This window comes from Pelophylax lessonae, assembly GCF_965119305.1.
Source record: "Pelophylax lessonae genome assembly, chromosome: 5".
Taxonomy (NCBI): Eukaryota; Metazoa; Chordata; class Amphibia; order Anura; family Ranidae; genus Pelophylax; species Pelophylax lessonae.
In genome coordinates, this window is record NC_138772.1 from 291,433,938 (window position 1) to 291,448,449 (window position 14,512).

The window sequence follows — 14,512 nt, forward strand, 5'->3', positions numbered from 1 at the left end:
CAAAATATATTGTTAAATTATGCATATATTAAGGTCAAACTGCATATTCTGTAATTCACTGGGTTACAGTAGCAGGACATGACTTGATGTGGCACAGTGTAAAGGTTATATTGTTACCTGGTGCAGAAATGCCATTTAACTTGCATATAAACATGTAAGATAGCAACATCCTTCACTGGCTACCACCTTGTACAGAATGCAGGCCCTTTCCTGCATGTGCCCTGTAGCTTTGGTGGTGACATTTTAGGTCACATGACAACCATGAAGAACATGTCTAAACATGCCTCTGAGCTTGGAATCAAGCAATAGCCAGTAGAGATGAATACTACTACTGCGTTCTGCATGCCAACATGACAGCCTTTGCGTATTACCGTATGTATATTTTGTTTATGCATAAACACTAGATAGCACTATCTGACCTATAATTGCCATGTATTATGTTCACAATCTCCAAAACTTAGTATCCTTATACTGGAGCTGGATGCTTAAGCCCCGTAAACACGTACCGATCGTCGGCCGAATGATCGGCCGTCTTTTGTCCAGGGCTGTCGTGTCTGTTGAAAACTGCAAAAGACTGCACACGAATTTTGTCGGCCAACAACAGCCGACTGCAGAAGTGATGTCATGTGATGGTTAACTTTCCTTGTCTTTTTTCTTTTCTGAGCATGCCCAGTCCTGCAAATCTGCTGTCTGTCGGCTGAAATCTGTACTGACTGGCGAACAATCGGCCGTTCTGGTGTTGGCCAACAAAAATTTTAATGCCTGCACGACAGATTCTGTTCGGCCGAAAATGCGCTGTCGGCTGTCGGAAGCATCATACTAACAAGCCTACAATTGGCCGATCGGTCGGCGGCCGAATATTTACGGCCGACAATCGGTACGTGTGTACAGGGCTTTACTCTAAGTCCTAGTATACAAAGGTGATTTAGTGTGACTACCACTAAACCTGCCTGCAGTTATCTGTGATTAACCATTTGAAATCAATGCATATGCAGTTGCAAGTAGAGCAACCAATCACACAAATTTGAAGCACTGTTTTATCAATAGCAATTAATCAATACTACATGCTAAACTCCTTTGTTCCATATGTTTTGTGATTATTCACTAATTGCTAGCATTGAAGTGCAGAACAATCAGTAATGATCATTTTAGCAAAAATTGTCTATATACATGTACCCTTAACTACTTGAGCTCCAGATGGCTCTATCCCCTTCATGACCAGAGATTTTTTTTGCTATTCAGCACAGAGCTACTTTAACTGGCAAATGCACGGTCATGCAACAATTTATGCAAATTAAACATAGATTTTTTTTTTTTAAAAAAACAGATAGAGCTTTCTTTTGGTGGTATTATAAACCACTTGATTTTCTATTATTTTATTATATAAATGAAGAAAGACCAAACCATTTTGGGGAAAAAAACAATATGTTCTACTTTCTGTTAAAAAACATCCAATAAAATCAAATTTCTTCATATATTTAGGCCAATATGTATTTTGCTGCATTTCCTTGGTAAAAAAAAAAAAAAACCAAAACAAAACATCCTGATAAGTGTATATTACACTGAACAAAAATATAAAGACAACACTTTTGTTTTTGCACCCATTTTTCATGAGCTGAACTCAAAGATCTAAGACTTTTTCTATGTACACAAAAGGCCTATTTCTCTCAAATATTGTTCACAAATCTGTCTAAATCTGTGTTAGTGAGCACTTCTCCTTTGCTGAGATAATCCATCCACCTCACAGGTGTGGCATATCAAGATACTGATTAGACAGCATGATTATTGCACAGGTGTGCCTTAGGTACTGTAAATATCTCCTAAACATGTACCGTTTAGGAGATATTTACCTTACATGCAGCCAGTGACCGTGGGCTCCCGCGCGCGTGCGTGGGAGTGACGTCACCGCGGCATCCGGCCAATCAGATGGCCGGATGCCGTGATCCCGTAAGACGGGCGACTGAACATGTCGCCCGTCATACAGCTAAGCGAGGGGCACGGCGGGGGCTCGTTCTAAGGTAAGTATTTCATAATGAGCTAGTATGCAATGTATACTAGCTCATTATGTGTTTCTCTTTCAGGTTGAAAAATAAAACATTTTTATGGGTTTACAACCTCTTTAAGGTTAGGTTCATTTTGGGAACATTGACATATTTAGGATGGAACCTGTAGCATGTTCCAGCTTGTGCCCCCTCGTTCCCCAATTCCCCCATCCCTGTGACAATGGGTGAGGGTTTTTCTCCCCGCACCTGCTGTCACTTTTTAAAAACAGCGAGGCTGTGCGTGGCTCCACCCACTCAGCCATGTCATTTTTCAGAGATTTCTTTGAATGAGAAAACTACCAGTACCATCCACAACCATGGCAGATGGACTTTTAATTAAAAAGGGCTGCAGGGGCCCTGGTAAGCACTCTCATAGTACACTGACATGTCCTTCAGCTTTTAAACAGAAAGTCCATACAGGGGTCCGGGCTGAAAGCCAGAGGACATGTCTGCATCCATGGGATAGCATTGGTGCAATGCTTTTCAGGCTCCTGCACACTTTTTTCTGCTAAACCATTTGCATTTATTATTTTTTCTGTAAAAGTGAACGTATCCTTTTTAAGTTAAATCCCTGCACTACTGCCCCCTCCCCAGCTCTTCTTCTTTGGCAACATATATCCACAGCATTGGTCCCCAGCATTGTACTGACTATAATTACAACTCTCCTGCAATCTGAACTTGATTTAGACATACCTTTGGTTGAGATGAGTGATACGTATAGTCACATATGACCATACTAATCTGCAGAAAACAGAATGTGCTTAAAATTCATAGGAAATAAGGTTTTGAAATTCAGTTTATTCCTGTTATTTTTATTCCGGCATATACACATAGGAGCATTGTTTAGATTTATTTCTGTATTTCTGCTTCTCAACAACTACGCATCATCTTGCTTGTATGTTTTTTAACAAGCATGCAAAATGGGAATTTTATTCTCTACACTTTTATGTCAGTGCAATATGATCACAGATGGACACATACCACTAACACAAGCTGTTTTTATCAGCAGTCCCAAAAAAAAGGCACAACATATGGATTTAAAGCTGACTTTATTTCACAAAAACAGCAGCATCACTGTGTAGCACTTATCAAAGGATGCCAGATTCTGATAAATGACTACAGTGGTGAAGCAGGCCTAACAGAAGCAAACCTGAATGATGAGTCTTTCTAAGGCCTCATGTACACTACAGCTCCTAAACTGCAGTTTAGGAGCAGTTGGGCGTTTTTTTTTTTTTTTTAGCAGCCCCTGAACTTTCCTCAATGTGTACATGTTCAGGACTGTAGTATACCAGAATTTTAAAACGCCAACTGCTTGTAATCGCGTGTAACCACATGTAACCGCAGTAAACTGTGTTTATGCACGTTTGGGTTTATAATCGTTTTTAAAGGGGAGAACATTTCTGATACTTTTTGAACATATAAAAATGTTGAAAAAACAAATTTCACCACATGCTGTTGCCTGCATCAATGGATGAGTCCAGTAGCGACAAGCTCTGGTCCTCTTATGCATCTTTCTATGTCTTCGAAGCCTCAGCAGCAGCAACTTTAGGAGTATTTCCTCACACATGCTCATGATGGGATCCATAGTGAAAACAGAAAAAATAAGACAGCTATCTACAAGCACACTGCTCTCTGCTGCTTCTCTGTCTTTTCTCACAGAATTGCTGAAATAGTTAACCATTTACTTTTTATGCATTGTGGGCATTTGGGAGGTTCTCCTGAGGTTATCTTCAAAAAATGCTTCGAACCTCAAATGCTTAGAACTGCTGCTAAACTCCCATAAAAGTGGTATGTAAAAGCTTTAAAATGGATGTTTTTCACCGTCAGTTTCCAGCTGTCAAGTTTTCAGTGTTCAGAAAACGTTTTTAGCTGCCCTGTGTACATGAGCCCTTAAAGTACTACAAAGTTGTCTTTAACAGCAAAGGAAAGGTTGGCAACTTTGGCCTGCAGCTTCATGCTACATTAGCACATGATAGGACCATGGCATGAAACAAGGCTTTTCTAGTGACATGTGACCCAGAATTGCTAAACATAAATTCCAAATCCTATCATCTTCCCTACACCTGCCTCTCAGAAGATCATATCCTTCCTAATATCTTGTTCTTTAATTCTAAGATAAAAATACTCTTTGCAGAAATGAATACATTTGAAATGGTTGAAATGAAACACAATCCTTACGTTAAAATACAAACCAACACATTAGAGCATCTTATCCCAGACATCTCTGTAAACCGCTGGAACAATCACGGGTGGAATACCTCCCATCCGGGGGCATACCTAAACCGCTGGAAACACTTTTTTATAAACCTCTTGGACCAGTGTCACACTTTTTTATTGACTTATGTGCCTGGTTACCCAAGTTTCTAAGCTCTGAAATATCCACTATCATCTTTAGTGACTTTACCATCCCTATTAATGTTAGCACATCAGCTACCTCAACTATTCATTCTAATCTCCCCTTTTTGACCTAACACAATCATTTTAAAAACAACATGGATGCAATTAGTAATGATATGTCCACTATCCAGATATTTTCCCCAAATACCATACCACATCTATCACAGCATTGACGTTCAATTCTATATTGTAATGTTCCTGTTATCACAAAGGAAGCTGCTAAACTTTTTTTTTATGATACCCCCTTAGCCACCTGCTCTCTGGACCTCTCACAACTCTCCACTCTCTCCTTCCCTACTAGCATCTTTCTCAATCCAAGACATGCAATGATCACCCGCATGAATTGTAAAAACAGGATTTTATTTAAAAAACAAATGATACACTCACATATCGCGAGTGTCCTCCCAACACTAGGGTATACCGCTGAATAATGTGGCTCATTCATCTCCAGTCTCTTCACAGACTGCGAGTACAATACAGCATGTGCAGTGACATCAGCATTCTTGCCCCCCCCCACATGTTTTGTCATGCGACGTCCTCACAGAGGGCCACATTATTCAGTGGTATACCCTAGTGTTAGGAGGACACTCATGACATTTGAGTGTATTATTTGTTTTTTAAATAATAGCCTGTTTTCATGATTCACGCAATGGGAGCCTTCTTGCTTTCTTCCATTTCTTCTGCACTGAGCGCTGTGGTTTAAATAAGGGGAAGCAGGTGGGAGCATGACTGTGGAGAGGAGTATAGACTGTGTTCACTGGATACTTTTTGGCATGTGTGCTGGTTTAAAATCTGACCAGCCTGGGGCTCTGGTGAGTGATATCTAGTTAGAGCGGTGACGGAATCACTTTGTGTGCTGCATTGCGGGTGGATACTTTTCCAGTGTTTGGATACCACATTTGTTTGAGGTTACAACACATCCATGAGGAATTTTTGCTTGAACTTTATTTTTTCAATTGTAGTGACACATTATAACAGACTTTCCTTTTTATGGTGCCACTTTTGGACTCTTACCTTTTTAGATTTTAGTTCACTTGGCATCAGTCACTTTATATGTTGTATTGCACTTTATTTGCACTTAGCACTTTTTGTCAATTATCGTATATTGCCCATATATCATGTCTTATTAGCTTTTTACATTTTTTATACATATGTTGTATGATTTATGCAATTTACACTGTTGATTGAGCACATTTAGTTAGGTGTATGGATTAGCGCAGCTCGCTAAACAATTTCTTTCTGATTTATTAATTGGTTTCCAAATAATTAGGGCAGCAGCGATCCATCAGATTGGTCTGTATTGAGATTTATTATTTCTGTGGCGCTGTTACCCTAATAGTAACCTAAAGTGAGCCCATTCCCATGTTATGTACACCAAAGAATTTATATATGATAAAAAAGCAGTAAAATCACTTTAAAAGATGCACTCAATTATCTCTGTAGTTTTAGGCATTGTGGAGAAATTAATCAACTTTTACAACAGAAGCATTACAAATCTTAGCTCTTTTCCTATTTCTTTCTTTTACAACAGAAACTTAACAGTCTGACAGTCTTCTAATGTAAATTTAATGCTTATTGGTTGAACTAGATGGACTTTTGTCTTTTTTCAACCTAACTAACTATGTAAACATAAGCAGTTATGTTAGAAACTAACTGAAACTTAATGTTAGAATTATTGTTGTAATTTTTAAGACTTTTAAGAATTAATTGGTTTACAAGCAGCTAAAGAAGACCTTTACAGGTTATCAAAAATATATAAACACGGAATGTTCATTGTGTGGGCATGTAAATGCTATCTATTAAGAGGTTACGTATTATTATTATATTATTACGTACTATTGTAGTTTTTGTAGCTGTAACATGACTTCCGTCTGTGCAGGCAAACTTCCTGTTCCTCACCAACGTGGCCTATCACATTCAAATACTAATGTTAAGGAGCAGAATGTTGGAGGGGGTAGTCCAGCCATTGAACTTAGTAAATGTTTGTATATTAGAGCACTGCAGATTGCAGATTTTTGTCCTGGAAGTAATGGGTTACTTTAAGTTATATTGAGGGCAAGTTTTTAAGTGCTTAATAGTTTGTTTTTAACCAAGCTGTTAGAGTTTTCCTATGTCATACTGCCCTAAATAGAAGAAATGAAAACAGAGCAGTGTGCTCCAGGCACAACTGGTAAAGCATGGATGTGTACTTTTCCAAAAGCTATTTCTAGTTTGTCAGAATTTGAAACACTGCTTTTTATGTTGTTCGCAATCAGATTCTTTACACTTTTAAAGTAGAAAATAACAGCCACTTAAGGATTACCATCTGTTAAAAAATCCACAAAATGTTGTGATTGTTGCTCAAATAAATGCGTTAAAAATCTAAATATATTTCTACACATAGAATTTGAAGAAGACATTCAGTTTGGAGCCAATTTTACTTTAACATGTTCATAAGGTAAGATAATTAAATTTTCAGGCTTCTTTAGGTCAAATTAACTTTTTATAATGTGTGTGTGGAGTACACCCCTCACATTTTTGTAAATATTTTATTATATCTTTTCATGTGACAACACTGAAAAAATAACACTTTGCTACAATGTAAAGTAGTGAGTGTACAGCTTGTATAACAGTGTAAATTTAATGTCCCCACAAAATAACTCAACACACAGCCATTAAAGTCTAAACTGCTGGCAACAAAAGTGAGTACACCACTAAGTGAAAATGGCCAAATTGGGTCCATGTAGCCATTTTACGTCCCCAGTGTCTTGTGATCCCTTAGTGCTACAAGGTTTCAGGTGTGAATGGGGTGCAGGTGTGTTAAATTTGGTGTTATCGCTTTCACTCTCTCATACTGGTCATTGGAGCATATGCAACAACCCAGGTATAATGCTGCAAGCTTTTTTGCAGCTGGAATGCCTGTGGGAGAGAAGCAACACAGGGTCAGAGCTTCTAAAGAGCAGAATAAGAGGTGACTCACCCCATGCCATCTTGTACTACACAACACTGAGTGCAACAATGGCACCAATGTGCTGGCTGCCCTTCAGTGTGAAGCCAGTCACACCCTTCAATTGTTTGTCATACTAAAATGCAGCAGGAACACAAGCTGCCTGCCAACAGCCTGTTGTGATACACCAGCACACTGAAACTCAACCCAATGTTGGCTATGCTGCAGCCAATCAAACAACAGCAGTGGGTTATCATCAATGAGTATCTGTGCAATTATAGGAAGAGAACAAACTCCTGATTCAGAATGCATGAACTATCTTGCCAAGAGGCAACCAGAATGGTGAGCTGTGGCGAGGAAGGGATTGGCTAAACTCTGAAACTCTGGTGTTCCTGCTGATGCTAGCCAATTTCTCCCCAACACATACCTGAAGTCTATGTTAAAAAATATTTTCTGAATAATTAGGGATATGGGGAATAGGAGGGGGTTTTGGGAATGTGGGGTTGTAATTCAGAAAAGTGGCTTTGTTCACAAATACAGTATTTAACACAAGTCAGCCCTCTGATGAAACTTCTTACCTTGCGATTTGCTACAAAATTAGTGTTTCACTCTGATCACTAAGGAAGAGGAGAATTTGATCTGACTTGACTGATCACATTAAAGCAGCCAGCTACTTGACTGAAGATTATTAACTGTTTTTTTTTTTTAAGTTCTAAAATGTAGAGCTTTGAAAAAAATATATACTGGTATCATAAATTGTGACTATGGACAAGTGAATCTACCAGGGTTCAATTCAGTAAGGGTCAAGCAATCTGAACTTAGCAACAAATCCAATTAGGTCAATCCTCTTGTTAAATTTTGAAAATATTTAAAACTATAGGGAAACTACTGTAAAGGCATGGAAAGCTGGTTACTGAAATATGGAACATACTGTGTTCAAAAGAACTATTTTTTTTAACATATTGTAATGCATAGGGTCCTTTTATTAAAATACAGACATCCTTCAAATAACATGCTTAGGGAATGCTTTAAAGCTGCACAGGGTGTTACAGAACAGTATGGTTCTCATAGATGTATTTATTAATTTTTTAAACAATTAGATTGTCTTACACACAGCAGCAGCACTCCAACCTAATTAATTTCAGTTTTAAAAAAATACTTTTTTTCTTTTTTTTTTTTCCAAAATTAAAAAAATACTTTTTTTTCAGGTAGTTTTGCTGCAACACATGTTTTTTTTTTTTTTAAATCAAATAGTGATAGGTAAACTTTGACAAAGTAGTTATAAGAGGCTATTATTTTTCTCACTGAGTCCTACTGCTGGATAATTTCCATTAAACTCTTATTAGGAATAAAGTCAATGATGGGTATGATTGGTAACCACAGCACCACATCCCGTGTATATAATCCAAAATAAAGAAAGATGAATAAAGGGTCTCTTTAGGTTCTATAAATACTAACCTCAGGAAAAATGATGCATAGAGACATGTTTAAAATCATAAATTTTATTCCAAAATCATGCTGTTAAAAAATGGGTAGAAAGCCCCAAAAAAAAAAAAAAAAAACATACTGGATGAAGCTTAGTACAGTATACAGTATATATCTAGTCAGGAACCCCATATGTCTTCACATACATACAACCATGTCAACATCTAGATAGCTTTTCAAGCAATAATAGATTTTTCTTGCGGTTGGATGTGTTCCCTGGCCATTACTATTTTTACTAGATTTGTTCCATTTATTAGATATAGCCCATTGTGCCTATATTTGACTATGATTTGCATTATAGTTGATGTATTATTGTTTGCTGTTCAGGTGACTACCAGGGATGGCAGAGAACCATAATATTGCTAATTGGTGTGTCATGCTCTGCTTGACCTCTAGATGGAGCGTGCCTGCCAATGTGTGGGGTTTCTGTGTTTTGGTTTTGCAGGGTGGCTCTTGGCAGGATGAAGTGGCTTTGTGTCCACCCTCCCTCGTGGCTGGCTCACTAGGCAGGCACCTGTCTTCTTCCCCCTTCCCGCATAGCAGTCTATGTTGTTGGAGGAGGGGGGGTTAAGCAGTGTCAAGTCCAAGGCAGCTGCGGTTGGTTGGGTAGTCTCCCTGCTATCCCTGCCTCCACTGTAAGTTAGAGACAGCACTGAACCATAATGTGTATTTCCAGCAATCCCAGCTATGAAGCGTAAGGCTAACAAATGAGGAGGACACAAACATCCATGCCCTTAAATACATCATGCCTATAATGGGAGAGACACATATACTAAGGTAGTGTTAACCAACAAGCCCCTATATTGGGCATAGGGTCAAGTTTCCCTGACAAAGGGGGACAATGGACAAGGGGGTACCTGTACAGCAATGCTTTGAGATAAAGAAACTGATTAGATTTACCCAGTTGTACATCAACTCAATTGCCAGGTGTCTGGAGGCACAATCCAAAGAAACAAAAGAGAAAATGTAGAGATAATAATGATAATATGGCTCATGCACTGTGGCACATCTACCCACCCAGCTGGTCTCCAGTGTGCGTATGCCAAGGGCGACATGGGCAAGGGGAGGAGTGGACTATTTAAGCCTGTATATATACCCCAGCCATTTGGCTGGTATTGTCTTTCACTGCCTTACTCTGGTGCAGATCACATATGTGCCTTGGTTTAAGCTTGGGTAATTGATTAGTAATGTTTTATGCTGTTGATTATATAGGGGGGCTATGCGGGGGTGTTGGGGTTCTGATACAGCAATATCATATTATCGTTATTATCTAAACTTTTTCTCTTTTGTTTCTATGGATTGTGCCTCCAGATACCCGGCAATTGGGTTAATGTACAGCTGGGTAAATCTAATCAATTTCATTTTCTCAAAGCATTGCTGCATAGGTATCCCCTTCTCCATTGCCCCCTCTTTCAGAGATACTTGACCCTATGCCCAATACAGGGGTTTGTTGGTTCACACTACATTAGTAAGTGTGTTTCTCCCAATTGTAGGCATGATGTATTTAAGATCATGATCGTTTGTGTCTTTCTAATATGTTACCCTTACGCTTCATAGCTGGGTTTGTTGGGAGTACCCCTTACGGTTCAGGGCTGTCTCTGCCTCCACATTGATCCCCTGCAGACCTTCACCTACAGCCACAACATTTTTCTTTTGTTTTGGATAACAGATATTGTTGTGAGTTAATTATCATGTGTAATTTTTAGTCATACCATTTTTGGTATGCTGTATTAATTGACTTGATGTCTCAATATTTGTGCTACATTCGCTGTACTTCTTCCTCAGCTGCACTCCGTGAACCTCTGAAGAAGCTCAATGTGCAAAACACATTGAGAGACCACACCTTACCTATGCCGGGTTTGACCTCTGTATTATTGCTGTAAAGCTATATACAGTAGATGCTGACATGGTTGTATGTATGGGAAGGTGTATAAGGGTGCTGATTATACATGTACAGTATACTAAGATTGATCCAGTATGTTTTTACTATTTGGGGTTCTCTACCTGTTTTTTAACTATATGATTTTGGAATAGAATTGATGACTTTATACATGTTTCTATAAATAATTTTTTCCTGAGGTTAATATTTATAGCACCTAAAAAGTAAATGTACTAATTTTTAGAGACAAAAAGCACAGGCTTGGACTTTACTATATTAATTAAAACACTGAAGAGGATACAACGTGTAAAATTGGCCAGTAGTGGGACAGTTTTATTCAGGATTAAAAGACCTTACTATATGCCTTACTATAAGACCTTGTTATATGCCTTACTTTTATTTTATCTATGGGGATGTGATGAATGGGATGTATGGGGATGCTGTGAATGTGAGTGATACAGTATAATTATAGGCACGCAAAAGGTGAACATATGGTAATGCTGCATTTTAAGCAACCAAAATGTATAAAAAACATAACACAACATAATCAATATAATACAAAAGTCTAAAAACAAAACAAAATAAATGAAAATCACAAAATATCAACCTGATATATAATAAAATACATTTAAATAAAATAAAAATGTTTCCTATAGACCGGAATGCAGCTTAAATAACTGTTGATCTAAAATGTACCACAATATAAAATTAAAGAGAAAATGTGCCCCCCCCCACCCCTCCCAATTAAGAACAAAAACAGGAAAGGGGTTGATTTCCCAAAGGGCTAGCAATCAGAATTAAAGTACATTCCTACCTATGCTAATGCAATCCCTTGGCGGTTTGTCAGTTTGCCTTATCCCTTCCCTTCTACAGAAAATTTCCATACACTGATAGTATGGCTGCACTATGCCTCCCCATTTTACGATGAGATGGCTGGCATATTTATAAGCCCCCTTATTGGCATTTCTAAACCTGATGTCAATAATTCAAATGTCATGCAATGCATTATGGCTTGAATAAATCTGCACACAAATTTGCCAAAACCACAAATCTTGAACTCACATGATTCTCCTCAAGCCCACAGTAGTGGAGAACCTCACCCCTAATTGTGACACATCAGGAATTTATTCATGCAGACTGTAAAGTTACTGAAAGGACAAGTTTAAGCATAATAATTCTAATTGGTGCAGAAAATTGAACATATTGCTGAAAATGGAATGTGTATTAATTTTATTGAGTACACTAAAAATAGTTTAAAAATACTTTAAAAATACATTTAGACTAGACAGCCTTGGTAGGCAAAATAAATCAGTTCAAGCATTAACTGATCTTTTGTTATTGTAGTTACTATAAAGCCTAGTACACACTACTATTTTTTTTTCCGTTCAACCCAGCAGGACTGAACGAAAAAAAAACCTGACAGCTCAGGAAGAGTCACTGTACTAACTATGCGAAATTAGTACAGCAATCTCCCCTGTCTGCTATTGTGTTCTGACAGGGGGACCAGAACACTCCGGTCAGCGATCTTGAGCATTGACTGAGAGCGCTGATCGGGAGCAGATCAGCAGACCTTTTTCAGTCATGCCCCTTCGACAGAAGCCGGCCGAACAGACTGGCTGCAGTACACATTGGCCGAATGTCAAATGGTTTCTATTGAACTGGCCGATGCTGCCTGACATTCAGCCAGTGTGTACTAGGCTTAAGGCTAGTGTATGAAAAGTGTGTTCATAGTAAGCATTGAGTGTCCTTGTTTCATTTTAAAGCATGGACTATTATTCTGACAGTTGGAAGCTGTAAGCAACAATATTTCCATTAGAACACCTTGTGTACCCCATGAACTGAAAAAATATAGTTCAATAACATTATGTTAAATGTTATAGCAAAGCATTACTTGATTTTTTTTTTTTTGAAGGTCTAGAAAGAACACTGATCTACCATAATAATATTGGCCTCCAAAAAAGACAGATGAAAATGTACAATATACAGTACATAACACAGAAGGAACTCTATCCCACCAGGATGTTTATGTAACCTTTTCACTGCCAGGTCCATTTTAAACCTCAGATGTTCAGACCATTTTTAACCTTTTTTTAATTTTCACTTGCTTTCAGAGTTTGTAAAATACCCCCAAGTTTTACATTTTCTAAAAGCATAGGACTGGAGGAAAATAGAGGGTAATACTGATTTTGTAGATCCTGTGATATTTGTGTAAATGTTTATCAAAAATTAAATTTTTACTAAAAGTACACTAAACTCATTATTAGAGCTTAAAACTACAACATGTCTTACAAAATCCATACTGAATTGCTACTAAATCTAAAAGGTAAATGGTAGTAAGTTTTCAAATAACAAATATCTATCTTAATTTCTAATTAGATTTTTTTTTTATTTAAAATGTTGCCTTTTTTGTAAAATGGTGAAAGGTTATGCTTTAAAAAGGGGGTTGCTATGAACTCACATGTAATAAGAAAAGGAGTCCTTCTGGACCCCAAAAGTGACATCCATACTCTCAGCAAATATCCCTATATATGATTATCTTGATGACAACAATCACTTTCCACTTGAAGGAATATGTGTAACAAACAATTATTTAAAAGTCCCATAGGTTTTTCATTTGGGAGCAATACCTTTCCTGTCTGACATATCTTCTCCCTATCTGGGATGTACTACAGAGTCTAAGAAGTCTTCTTTTAATAATACCCCCCCCCCCCAAAAAAAAAAAAAAAATTCAAAGCAATTAGCAACACAGTAGCAGTTTCAATATCACCAAGTTTACCTTAAGAGATTGCACTATAATATTAACCAAACCTTTGTCACTAGCAATGGAGCTAAACCAGTGCAAGCTACAATGTATCAAGCACAGTTGCCTCCTGCTTGCAAGCAACCAGGGGTACCTTTCAGATAGATCCATGCTGGACTGTCCAAAAATCCAGTTCAAGCCTCTGTTACCTCTCCTGCTTTTAAAGCCCCCAGAAGCACCTTTTTCTTATCGGTTTTTGAAAGCTTAAAACTTGTGGTGGGGGGCTTTTGGAGCTGCCTCTAAGGGTGAGTGTGCATATGTAGCTTAAATCTTATTTAGTAACTTAGATGTCATACCAGAAAATACATATTCATTTTTTACAGAGAAAACAAGTTCATCACAGATCTAAAACTGAAGGTTAGAAGAGCAAAAGTGGTGTGAATTCTGATGATTTCTTTTGACCTGGCACTTCAGTAAGGCTTTTCATGGTGCTGGAAATCTTTTAATGTTCAGTGGTGTAGAAAAGGTGCTAAAAAACAAAAACACAGGGGGGGGGGGTTCCATTCCATTCCTACAAGCTAAAGCAATATGCATTTTGAAGATTCAGCGCCTGGGGGCTTTAACAACAAGACCTATTTCATTACATTTCTAGGAGATGAATTTAATCACAATATTGTTCTTACGGATTAGTGCTATTACGTATAAATTAGCATGCTTGTTTTCTTTAAAAAAAAAAATACATCAGTTGCTTGACAACCTAGAAATTATTTGTTATTAGTGCTACTTTAGTGTATGCACCTATCTTTTTTGTTTACCTACCCTTTTTTTAGGTCTTTAGTTGCTACGCAACTAGGTAAAGCTACCCACTATATACTGTATGTATAATGGCATATCAAACATATGATTTCAGAAATTTTCAATAGAATCTATACACAACCTCATCATGCTGTTTGCACGTCACACATTACTGGACCTAAGCCGTACTAGCTATGTAAATAGTTTGAAACCAAAACCCTTTTGATTAGAAAGTCTAATTAGCATTG

At 37.8% G+C, this 14,512-nt stretch overlaps 1 protein-coding gene across 1 annotated transcript in view; it reads right to left on the minus strand.

Moving 5' to 3' along the window:
* Positions 1-14,512, minus strand: part of CDH18 (cadherin 18) — an 850,149-nt gene that overhangs the window by 298,682 nt on the left and 536,955 nt on the right. The gene's annotated exons all lie outside the window — the stretch shown is intronic.